The following is a 12,530-nucleotide window of genomic DNA, read 5'->3' on the forward strand; positions in this document are numbered from 1 at the left end:
TGATGAATGGTAAAAATTGATGATGAATGGTAAAATTGACCATTCATCTGGTTAATTTATCATTCTTTTTGTTCGCGATGAATGATAAAATTAATTAATGCTAAAAAAAGCAGATGAATGGTTAATTTAACCATTCATCTGTTTATGATGAATGATAAAAAAACAGATGAATGGTTAATTTAACCATTCATCTGGTTTTTTTTAGCATTGATTAATTTTATCATTCATCGTAAACAAGATGAATGATAAATTAACCCGATGAATGGTTAATTTTACCATTCATCATCGATTTTTGAAAGATTTTGAACTTTTTTGTTTATGAAAAAAAATTGATTAGAGGTGCATTTTAATGGAGATTTATGATATGAATGTAAAAAAAAATTCAAAAAAAAAAAAAATTTTATTTTGCTTATCCCGTTTGTACTCCTTTTAAGCTTATCCATGGATCGTGCCCCTATATATATATATATATATATATATATATATATATATATATATATATATATATATATATATATATATATATATATATATAGGGTTAGAAAATAATTCTGGACAGTTATTTTAGGAATAAATCCCACGATTGCTAATTATCATAAAATCAAAGTAATAGTCCGCGGATTTTTTGGGATTGCTAACAGCATGTAGTTATCAACAAAATTTGAAAATAATTTGCATTCTTAATCTTTATTTTAAGAAGTTAAATTTGCACAAAATATAAAATTATACAACTTTTATTGTAAAAATCAACAGTTTTTATCAAATCTTTGCAGAGTATCGAATTCAATTTTAAAAATTACTGAATCACATATATCTTTGGTTATCATCTTTACAGGTGTTATCAGTTTATGATTCAGTAAAATTATCTCATTTAATAAATTAGTTGCATCAGTTTCATTCACACACAATTTCAAAGGTGTTACCATATGATTCATAAAAAAAACAAACAACAAATACGTTATTCTAATTCATATAGAAAGAAAATTCGATCATATAAAATGATTGTAAGAAAGTGACATCCATGGATTACGTACCTGTTTTCGAACAGTCGATTATTTGAATCAGTTGATGCTATATGTTATTCGAATCATTTGAGGCATAGATAATTCAAAAACTGCTATAACGGTTGGATCTTCGTGATTCTCAATAATCGTTGACGTTACCGTAATTCAATATTGATTCATACTTTTCCGATAGAGGAATCGATTGATTAACGGTTAGATGTTCGTGATTTTCACACTCTAGTGAGCCGGAATTTTCCAAAAGCGTCGACGTTGGATAGTGAATCGGTTGAAGAACCGAGGGGTTTTTTTGGTTGATTTTTGGACCCACGTGGATTAACATGTAATTACCATTTTAATCCGGATTTTATTAGATAATTACACATAAGATGCCACATCATCAAGGGATTAGGAGCTGACACGTCAGCAAAATTCCCTTAATTTATAATATGTTACTAGCTTTTAAGAGCCCGTGCGTTGCACGGAGGACCCTAATCAAAACTAAGTATAAAATATGAATGAAGTTAGTAACAAACAACACAACATCTTCTATATAAAACATATAGGTTGACATTTATATAAAAAAATATTTTGCATTCAACCAATCTACTTAAGTTTATCTAATGAATGTTGTAAAATTTATTAAAGTCCATCAAAGTTGTTTGGAAAATAAAATGAAATGTACGCGTAACACTTTAGTCGTTGGAACAATCAAAGTAAAGTGGTCTGCCGCGCTTCGCTGCGTTTAAACGTTTGTATGCATTCGATAATATTACGCATATATAAAATAGAGTTGATATACAGTTGATAATAAGAAATATTTGCAGAAATATGACTCAATTCAAATGCATAAACATGGCTGACACATAAAAAAAAATAAAAATAAAAATAAAAAAAGTTAGTATTGATAAATAGTAAGTCAATACATAAAATACATTCAAGAGAATAATAAAAAGGAAGGCAAAAAATAGGCAGGAACATAAAAAGAAACTCAATTTGATAGTAAAGGAAAGAAGAAGCGGTACTCGTGTATTATTTTGTCAACCTCGCCAACAGGCGGATTGAGATAACAATAAGTTGTTGTACCATTGAGTTGGATTTAGCCTGAAATGATATAAAAGTACCTGCTGGCTTTGGTGCATAACCATTAAAGGCTTAGCTACAAGAGAAGGGGCACACACACTATTTGGTAGTGGCTGCTTATATCTGGATTTGGCATCGGGTTCATACAAAGCGGGTGCTGCCATTTCAGGATACAATCCAGAACTAAATATCAAAGAGAAGCCCTGAAAGAGGAAACTAAAAAGCATGGCAACAATTGATAAGATATGAACCTCTGGTTAATAAGTGTTCGCAGTCTAGAATGTTGTTTTAATCAATGTCTTCAGCTCACCAACCATTATACCCCTAACAGACTTGGTGTCCCCATATTTTGATAGTTGTTCATAGTCCCTGTAAGCAACTATCTTTTTAGAAAATAATGACTTCATACAGCAAAAACTTTGAAGGTACAAAATTAATATCACTGATTGCAAAATCCTCACAAACATGAAGTACTCAGAGTCAAAAGTTATCTCCTTAAAAAGATCCTATTAAAAGCGAAAACACTTACATGTCCTGCACCAAAATTTCAACAGCTTTAGCACGATCATTCCTACAAATTACTCATAACCAATTAACCATAACCATGCATAAAGTTTGAAAATACAACTGGTACATGTTCAGTAGCTTCAAGATCAATAGATGCAATATAAGGTGTGTACATAATAACATGGTTCAACTTGTATTACATTATACTTAAAGTCAACAAAATCAGAACTTATACATCTATTATCTATGCATATATACCTAATTTGCACATCTATGACTTTTCAAGGCATCATAAAACTTAAAACTATGCATCAATGAGTATAATGTAGACTTTGTGAATATGCCAATTTATATGGTTATTAAATAAAAACTTGATTGTTCTTACAATTCTAAATTGTATTTAAAACAACACTACATCATATAATATACATAATAACGAAATAACATTCACACAAGCAGGCAAGTTCTAATGTTCTACTCGACAAGATATTAACCCATTTTAATAATATAAGTTCAAAGGTTGCCTCATCTATTTTTGTTGTTATAGTCTAATCCCACCATTACAAACAATAGAATGCATTAAATAGATTGCATAACAGTATAACACATACTCATACATGTTCAACATGGCATTAAGAGTAGTTGAGAAAACATATAATACCATACAATTACATTAAGATCATGCAGCTGAGCCACTTTTTATACCAACATTTTTCCCTCTGTAGAATCAAATAAAAAAAACCAAAAAGATGTAAAGCTCTGATGTGGTGAACGTATATTAGTCAGAATCATCGTTACAGTTAGAATGGCATATGCAAATCATATCTAAAGAGGTGTAATAGAATTCACACATTGCAAACTAACTTCATTCAGACATTTCATAAAACACCTTTAATGCATTCTCATAATCACTATATATCTTGAACTTGCAACACCTACATTAAATTTAACTTTCTTATTCTTCATATTCATCACAAACAACCCAAATGTAAATTATTTCTCCCCATTCCAACTAACCATTCAATCTATTAACATCTATTATAAAATTTGAACCTAATTTAATTATTGAAGCCTACGATTCAATGCAATTTTCAATCATAATATTTAAAATTATTTCTTATCTTATACGGAGTATTTCGTAATAATGAGCTAACAGCCACTAATTAGATATCCGGATTAAGCAAAAAAAATATGTAGTCGTTACCTATAGATACGACGGCAAAAAAAAACCCAACTAAAGCAGTTTAAGCTGTGTAAAAGATTCAGATGAAAGAGGTAACGAAAGTCATTAACAAAAATTAGCTGAACTTGAAAAAAAAAAAAAACACAACAAAATCTAACAATCAATTGCAAGATACCAGATGAGGATGAATGGGTCTTTGCAGCAAATGAAGACGGCAAAAAAGGCAGTGTTTAGGATGTAAACAATGGAGATTTCAGCCTATTTGATTGCCAACCGAAAAGATAGAAAGAAAGTAAACCTTAATTTTTTCACCAATCGCCACAAATGAAAAAACATAAATTGATCCGATGTTTTGAATATGAATCGATGGTGAACGTGAATCAATGTTTTTATCCGATCAATTGGCAACTGAATATGAATGGATTTTTGATGGGGGAATTTTTTTTGGCCATGTGTCGTACAATTAGGGGTGAGCAGGTGGATTAATATAGCCAATAGTATAGTGACATGTAAGTGATAAGAGAAAAGGGGAATGGCTGTGTGACATGTGGCACTATGCCACATGCTTTGTAAGATGTAGAGATAGATAGATAGATAGATAGATAGATACACAATTATACATATTAGCAAAATCATACTCGAGATGAATAAGAAAAAGTTTCATTATTATTATTTTTTATGAAAAAATGAATAAATTAAAAATGAGGAGGGGACTTACATCAAAATGAAAGAACCAGAAATAAATAAAACAAATGAAAAGAACCAGCATCCACACGAAAAAGGATATATAAATGCAAACCACTAAACAAAAACTAAATCAACAACCACGATAACACGAAAACAAATGATAAAAAAGATATCTCCAAACCTAACAACTAGATGACCAAAAATGAAACCTGCAAATAAGAACACAAATCACATTTTGCTCGTCAAACCGGTCACATTTATAATCCCGTTTATACACTTTTTCTTTTGGATTCGCAGAGGAAACCTCCCTAGTGACAACCACATAGGATCTCTATCAGCGAGTAAAACCTTGGGTGATGAGCCCTCTGAGCGAGAGACCCGTAACCGGATGAATTGCGTACATTGGAGCCATTCCCGTCAAAGAGCCCAATTAATTCAATCTTAAACGTTTTCAAAAATTGAAGCTAGGTCACGTGCTTCATTGAAAATTCGGTGGTCACTTCAGCTATACCCATGATTATTGCGTTCATACACTTGCTAAACTTATTTGCGGCCTCACTAATCAAATTTTAATCCATGCATGGTATAAATAGTATTCTTACAATGCGTCTACGGTACAACATAAATATAAATATTCCAGCTGGCACTACTTCTGACTGACAACCCCCAGGTTTATACGCATGCAAATTCATGTTTTTCTCATTTTTGGTACCTGCAACCCAAATATATATTATATAAATTCTCTCCATCTCTTTCTCAAACACACGTGCACACTTGGAACTCCTACTTGTTCAGGTATTTCCTGTTCCTTCCTGTAATTTAACTCTTTGCATGCATGGATCGATCCACTTTTTATTTACTAGTAATTCCAATTCTTATTAATTTTAGTCCTCATACCATTAGAATGTTAATGTTATTTTGCTAATTTGGGGTTTTCATGGTTGTCTTTCTATATATGAATATGGATACTCATCATATAATTGTATTTCTTTCTTATCATCATTAAATTAAATTAAATTAAATTAGTTGTTGATTGATTTTAATCAGTCAATGGAAAGCAAGCTGTGGCCAGAAAAATTAGAGAAAGATGATGAGTTTGATAATTACTCCAAAGGGAAGTACTTTTCAGACAAGGCTTTCTTTGAAGGTAATTAATTAATTTGATTCATTTCATAGAATAAGTCGTGTAATCTTGTTTTATTTTTTTTCACGCATTAATAAAAAGGGAAAATGTATACATATATATATTTAATCACCAAATGGAGGATTAATTAGCTTCAAATTACAACAAATTAGCTTATTGTACACGCTTTTGTTGACATATTCACACACGCATGTGAAAAATTGATTGATTTTGTTGAATGTAATAAGTTATTGAGTGCCACAATTTACTCAATCCACAGTTTTTCGTGTGGATAAATTTTACTTTTACTTATAACTTTGCACTTACACTCATGGATTGTATTCGCATGTTTAATTAGTTATTCAATTCTATTTGTGTTTATATGCAAACAACTTATATGTAAGAGCGAAAAATTTAATAAATATCATATATCAGTACACTGTGGATATAATACAGTAATCAGTGTATATTTTTGTTTCAGTAATCGCTGCAGGTAAATATTTCGAAGATGACATAATTACCAGTGTGAATGTCAAGCCAAACAGGTAATAATTAGTTAACATTACATTTCTACAGTGACAGTTACTGACTTGTGTTCTGATTTATTTTATTTCTGTAGTGAGAATGGCACAAAATCTTGTGTGGCTCCTGTTGGCTGTACAAACAAAAAGGCTGATAGTGTGGAAACTGCTAAAGAAACTGCAAAAAGTGTTCCAAATGGGGAAACCTCTATTAAGAAGAGTGCATGATCAAGATGTAGATATAAAGGCCATATATAATATATAATATATCCATATAGTAGCTATGATATTGTGTAGCAGTTTATGTGTTGTTTTGTGACTTGCAAGATGGCCAGCTCTGTTGCATTTGAGGATGATTTTCGTTTTTATATAGCTAATATAATCATATTATGAAACTGTTTTAGGATAAGACCATTTCTCTCTTATCTTGTTACTGGTTCGACAGTGAGGTTTATAAGACCCTCGTTATGGTGACACTAACGTTGAGTCAAATTTAGTGTTTTTTGAAGGAGAGAAGATTTGGACCATGACGTGGCAGTGTCAAATTTTAAAGTTGTGTTATGATGAGTGTCAAATTTGAGTGTTAAATTTGAGTGAATAATTTTTGAGTAATGTGGTATAATATGATTGGAAGTTGAGGGTAAAAATAAATAGATAAGGTGGGATGTGGTGTCAAAATTTTGATTGGGTGTCAAAATTTGACATTGTCCATCACAAATGTAACTGACCCCACCAAAATTTTATGTCCCAGAACAGTCGTTAGGGGCGTAGCGTTAGGGGCGTCAGATTTCTCAATGACAAAGTGAAATCTCACGCCCCATAAGGGGTGGTCTAGGGGTTCTCATCTTGTTTATGTTGTTTCTTGTGGCTTTAACGAGGTTTTGTGCAATTTCAACTAGTAAAGATATTTATCAATTTGGCAGGACAAATTTTAATAAACTTCTTCATTTGTTTGACACATTACAAATACATCTAGATTAGGTGTTTCTTGATTTATGTCTGGTCATAATCGTTCCTAGTAAAGTCATCTTTGTTGTAGCTACAATATGTAACCATGTATCATTTTATATACTGTGAAAGACAACCTGTTTCGTGACATGTGTTGAATTATTTACGAATATTAAGTATTGGTTATGAGTTATGAAATGGTTTTTCATATAGATTCTTTGATACGTAAAATCAGTGCATTTATCAAATGCGAGAACTACAACTACTACTAAATAGTACGCCGTATTACATAAATAGGCAACTGGACCTAATCGCATATTAGATAGTGTAAGTCAATTAATATTGACAGGAATAGTGATATCCAAGAATAAGCTACTTAGAATTAAACTAATAAATGGGATTTTATACTTGATTTTATGATTAGACTAAAGCAATGAAATAACTTAAGGGTGGTTAGTGGATAAACGTAAGTCCCTAGTTCTTTATCGTATGTTCGTGTTTATATGGACCATGTAAGTATATGAACAATTGGTTGTTTGGTTTATTACGTTTGCTATAACATTTACAATCGATTGTATGCAATTAATGTTAAATTACTAACTGTCTGTGTAACCGCACGGATGCAGATTGCATCCGTAAGGATACAAGTGCAACCGCACGGTTGCATGCTGCAACCGCACGGTTACACGTGCAGACCTTATAAAATGTGAATTTCGGATTCATTGTTAGGGTTACGAACCATAACTTAACCCTAGCTGTGTTTTTGATTCCTTGCAGGTCTAACACTACTGGTTATCGATCTATTACATTCTAAAGTCAATTTACTTAATTAGATCACAATATATTAAGTTTATTTTGATATAAAACCCAATATCGAGTTATTCTGCACTCGATATTGAAGATTTGATCGATTAATAGCATTTAATTGTTCCTACAAGTGGTATCAGATCTATTGGTATCATTAATCGATCGATTTTAATGTCAAAATCGTATTTTGAGTTTTTGGGTTTTGGAGGTTTTGAAAGAAATCAACAAAATCCCAATTTTGTCACATTAATTGTTTTGATTATTGATCATGTGTGTTAATAAGGTCAAAATCAGTGTTCTGAACGTGAAACATTGAGATTTTTTTTTTATTTATCATAATTGAAGTGCTAGATCGATCCCAACCCTAAACCCTAGTTTGGTGCAGTTTTTCGCCCATAATTCGTAAAAAAACACAACTGCACGGTTACACACTGTAATCGTACGGATACATCACCCAGATACTCACAATCGTACGGTTTCATCACTGCATCCGTGTAACATTGAAACCATGACCTACAACCGTGTAACCCTGCAACCGTTTACTGCAACCGTACTAAAACCTGTAACTGTATACACTTTAACCCGGATACACCCTGCATCTGTGTTATTTTGCACCTGTGTTTCTGCACATTGGCGGATCTTTAGGGGGTGAGGGTGGGCCAAGGCCCTTCCAGAAGATCATGTTATATATAAACCTTTTATGTATAAATGATATATGTGATATTGGTTGAGTGATTTTGTGAAATTATTCTTATTCTAATATATGGAAGTGATGCAGGTTCAAGTCTTTATATCTTTTTAGTTTGATAAAGTGTATCTATGCATGTCTACGTGTAATACTAGTGATCACATGTTCATTCAACAAAAATTACACCTTTACTACTTTGAAATTTAATTCTATCAAATTCTTTATCCACATCAGTAATTTTATTTATTTTCAAAATAAAGATTAATTTTTTGAATTATGACAAATGAAAGAAAATATGAGTGTTATATATATATATATATATATATATATATATATATATATATATATATATATATATATATATATATATATATAAGAGAAAGAGAGAGAGAGAGAGAGAGAGAGAGAGAGTTAATGTTGAAATGATTTTGGCCCTCCAAATAAGATCTTTCACCATGTTATCTTTTGAATCCGTATAATTTTGTTGCAACCGTGTCTTACAACCGCACGAATACAATGGCAGAAACTAATGAATTTTCAGAAACTCAGTTAGCTTTTGTCGGGGCATCTTCCTCATGTTTACATAAGCTTTTACAGACTGAGAACGAGATCAGAAGTTTGACTAGAGTTCATATACTTGAATCTTTAGATGACTATTCTGAATGGAAACCTAGATTCCTCATTACACTTAATGGAATTGACACCAGAATGTTTAACTGTTTGAAAGAGGAATACAAATTTTCTGAGAAAACACCTAGAGAACCCAAGACTCCACTAGATCTTATTGTTTCAGAAAGAGAGACTTATAGTCTCGAATGCAAGACCTACAATCATCTTACACAAGGTCTCTCAAAGGAAGTTTCCATCAATTTTAGACACATTCAACATCATATGGAATCTAGAATGCTATTGAGACTGGAGTTGTATAGAAAGAAAAAGGGAAAGATTTTGAAGAAAGAGTGGAAGTAATTTGTTGTCCAACCAGATGAAATTATGGAAGCTGCTGTGGCTAGGTATCATCACTTTTTGACAGAATTGAAAAGGTTTGACATTACCTGCACCAATAAGAAGATAGTGCAGTGTTTTCGTGAGGGTTTACCGGTGAAGTAGGATCCTATTGTTCAACATATTGAGACTACTTGTGTTATAGCAGACAATCCTTTCAGTAGTTTTATGACCAAATTACAGGCAAATGAGTTAGAACTGCAAGAAATGTTGAAGAGACTTGAGTTAGCTCAAAATCCATTGCTCTACAAATCACCTATTATAGAATCTTCCAAGACACATGCTCCACCTCAAACTTCCTTTACAATTAACAGTCAGACTTGTAACGACCCGACCAAAACCGTTATTGACGGCGCCGTTAACTTAGGTCCCGTTGCGTGGTCGTAGTCCCTATATGAGACTCGTTTGACCAAAATTATGTCGCATTCATTTGAAAGGTACAAGACTTGCAAGTTTAGTTTACAAAACCGTTCGACAACAAGTCTAAGTTTACAAAAGTCATAAAGTATAAATGAAATAACTTGCGACATAATTAGTTTAAAAACACAGTTGCTATAAATAGCGTAAGTATGTAAACAAAAGTTTGAATCCAAAAGTGCTATCCCTAGCGTATGCATGCATGGTTGACTCCAATCAAGTAATCAAAGAGTGCGGAAGCATGTATCAAGTAGCCAAGTATGAACCTGAGAAACATATAGAAAAATCTGTCAACGAAAACGTTGGTGAAATCATAGGTTTAGTAAATGAGTATGTAAGTAAAATAAGTTGAACCACAAGTTATAGTATAAGTCGATTTTCCGAATCGTTTGAATTCCATAAGTATTGTTGTTTACCGAGCACCCAATTATCAAAGCTTAACCGTATCATTTACCTCAGTATAAAAGTGTTAGAACATACACCGTACCAGAATATATTTCATTCGCTTAACGGTAGCGAACCGTCCGAATGAGGGTTAGTCAAACCCGTATGGATCCACACAACATAGTCTCGCTTACACCATCTGATGTAATTAATGATAATTGAATTGAGGATTTTCGTTCAAACTCGTCCGTATCTTTGTATTCGTATTCGTGTTCGATGTATAAAAGTATGAAAGGTATATATACATATGAAATGTATATAAGTATGTAACGTATAAGTTTCTCAGCCCACGATTTAAAAGTATAAAAAGTTGTTGAAAAGGTGGGACTATGATCTCACCTCGAGTGCACGAGTATAAATGTACTTCACAAAGTAAACGTGTGCATGAAAGTTGCTTAGCCTTGACCTAAACAAATAAGTTGTATCAATTAACCGGTTACGACACAAGGTCGGGTGAAATGTGTTCAATTAGTCCTATGGCTCGTTACGACTCGATCATGTAGCATGTGAATCACGTTGTCAAGTTTCATGCAAGAATCAAGTATAAAATAAGATTAGAACGATTGCATAAGTGTTTTGTTAAGTTTGACTAAAAGTCAAACTTGGTCAAAGTCAATGAAAAAGTCAACGGGGTCGGGTCGGGTTCCGAACTATTTTCCTGAGCTTAGAAATCATATATGAGCATGTTGGTTAAGTTTCATGTTAATCGGAGGTGCGTAGCATAGCAAACATTTTTCGAAATTTGACAAAGTAGGTCAGAACCCAAACACGGCTATTGCCGCGCCGCGACCAGAGGTGTCGCGCCGCGACATTAGGCGTGGCCTGGTACCTGGTCAGTTTCAAAAGTTCAAGTCTTGATCCAAAATTCAATTTAGCACAAAACGCAAACCGTAAACACTTAGAATACGCATCTTATATCATTGGAAAGCTCTTTTGACAAGGAATACAATTAACTACCTTTCACCAAGCAAAAACATCAATTACAATAACCGAAAACTCGTCAATTGATCAAGAAAGGTTTATTTTCAAAGTTTCAAGTTCGTAAAACGTATTTTATGATTCGGGAATCCAGTTTACACATACGATATGCCGTTTCGAAGGTAATTACGCATACATTGCATCTAAACACTTACTAACAACATTAACAAGCATTCAACGCATCAAAAGTTCATTTCAAAGTCTATCAAACCCTAACCAAAATTCACAAAAATCAATAATCATGTGTTTGAAGTTTTCTTAATCAACCTACGCATCAAAACGAAGCTAGTGATACTAGTAACACAATTAAAACATGAACTTTAACAATCAAACAACATTTAATCTTCCAAAATGCAAGATTAAGCAAACCCATTTCAAATGTTCAAACTAGTTACTCAAAACAACAAATCGAGCAATCAAAATATATATTCATGTTACACACGAGCCATAGACACTAACTAACACCATTTCAAGTATAAAAACACGAATTTAGAGAAAATCTAGAGTTTTAGAAATGTTACCCAAACGAGATGAAGTTGGTATCAAATTGTAGAGGATGAAGAGAGGATTCCAAATATGTAATTTGTTTTATTGTAAGCCTCCTAGATCGAATTTAGATGATGAATGATTGAATTGGGTGTTTGTGTGTGTGTTCTTTCTAGAGAGAAAGAGAGAGATGGAGATGATTGAATGGTGGTGATTGGGGTGGACTAGTTGACCTAGTCAACTAGTTTGCCCCGTGTCAATTTTAGTCCCTCGAGTTTAGAAGCGGGTGCGGGATTTTACCGAACGGATATTTTGAAAACGCTCGAGTAAATGAGTGATGTTATAATTAAATAACGGAAATATTATGAACGTTAGTCAACGAAAGTTACGAATTTTAAATAACGAAAGATATTATAAATAAAAAAAGACAGTGTTAAAAATAAATTTAACGGAAAAACGCGGGATGTTACATTACCTACACCTTAAAAGAAATTTCGTCCCGAAATTTAGTTGAAAGTAGTAGTCGTTGTTCCTTCATCGAGATCGTGCGTTGCCCATTCTACGGATAAGTGAAAGTACTTCATCGGGCATTTCAACGAACTTTGACAGTCGGGGTTTTTACGTTGGTTTAAAGTTTGGTTTCATGATTCAA

The 12,530-nt window shown here is 32.7% G+C and overlaps 1 long non-coding RNA gene across 1 annotated transcript; it reads right to left on the reverse strand.

Moving 5' to 3' along the window:
• Nucleotides 1–2,164: 2,164 nt before the first annotated feature.
• On the reverse strand, nt 2,165–3,542 carry LOC139892364 (uncharacterized). Its single transcript, XR_011774044.1, has 3 exons — nt 3,253–3,542; nt 2,614–2,655; nt 2,165–2,453 (listed from the first exon to the last, which is right to left on the reverse strand). It is a non-coding gene; the product is annotated as an uncharacterized lncRNA (long non-coding RNA).
• Between the last annotated feature and the right edge of the window lie 8,988 nt (nt 3,543–12,530).

This window comes from Rutidosis leptorrhynchoides, chromosome 2, assembly GCF_046630445.1.
Source record: "Rutidosis leptorrhynchoides isolate AG116_Rl617_1_P2 chromosome 2, CSIRO_AGI_Rlap_v1, whole genome shotgun sequence".
In the NCBI taxonomy this organism is placed as follows: domain Eukaryota; kingdom Viridiplantae; phylum Streptophyta; class Magnoliopsida; order Asterales; family Asteraceae; genus Rutidosis; species Rutidosis leptorrhynchoides.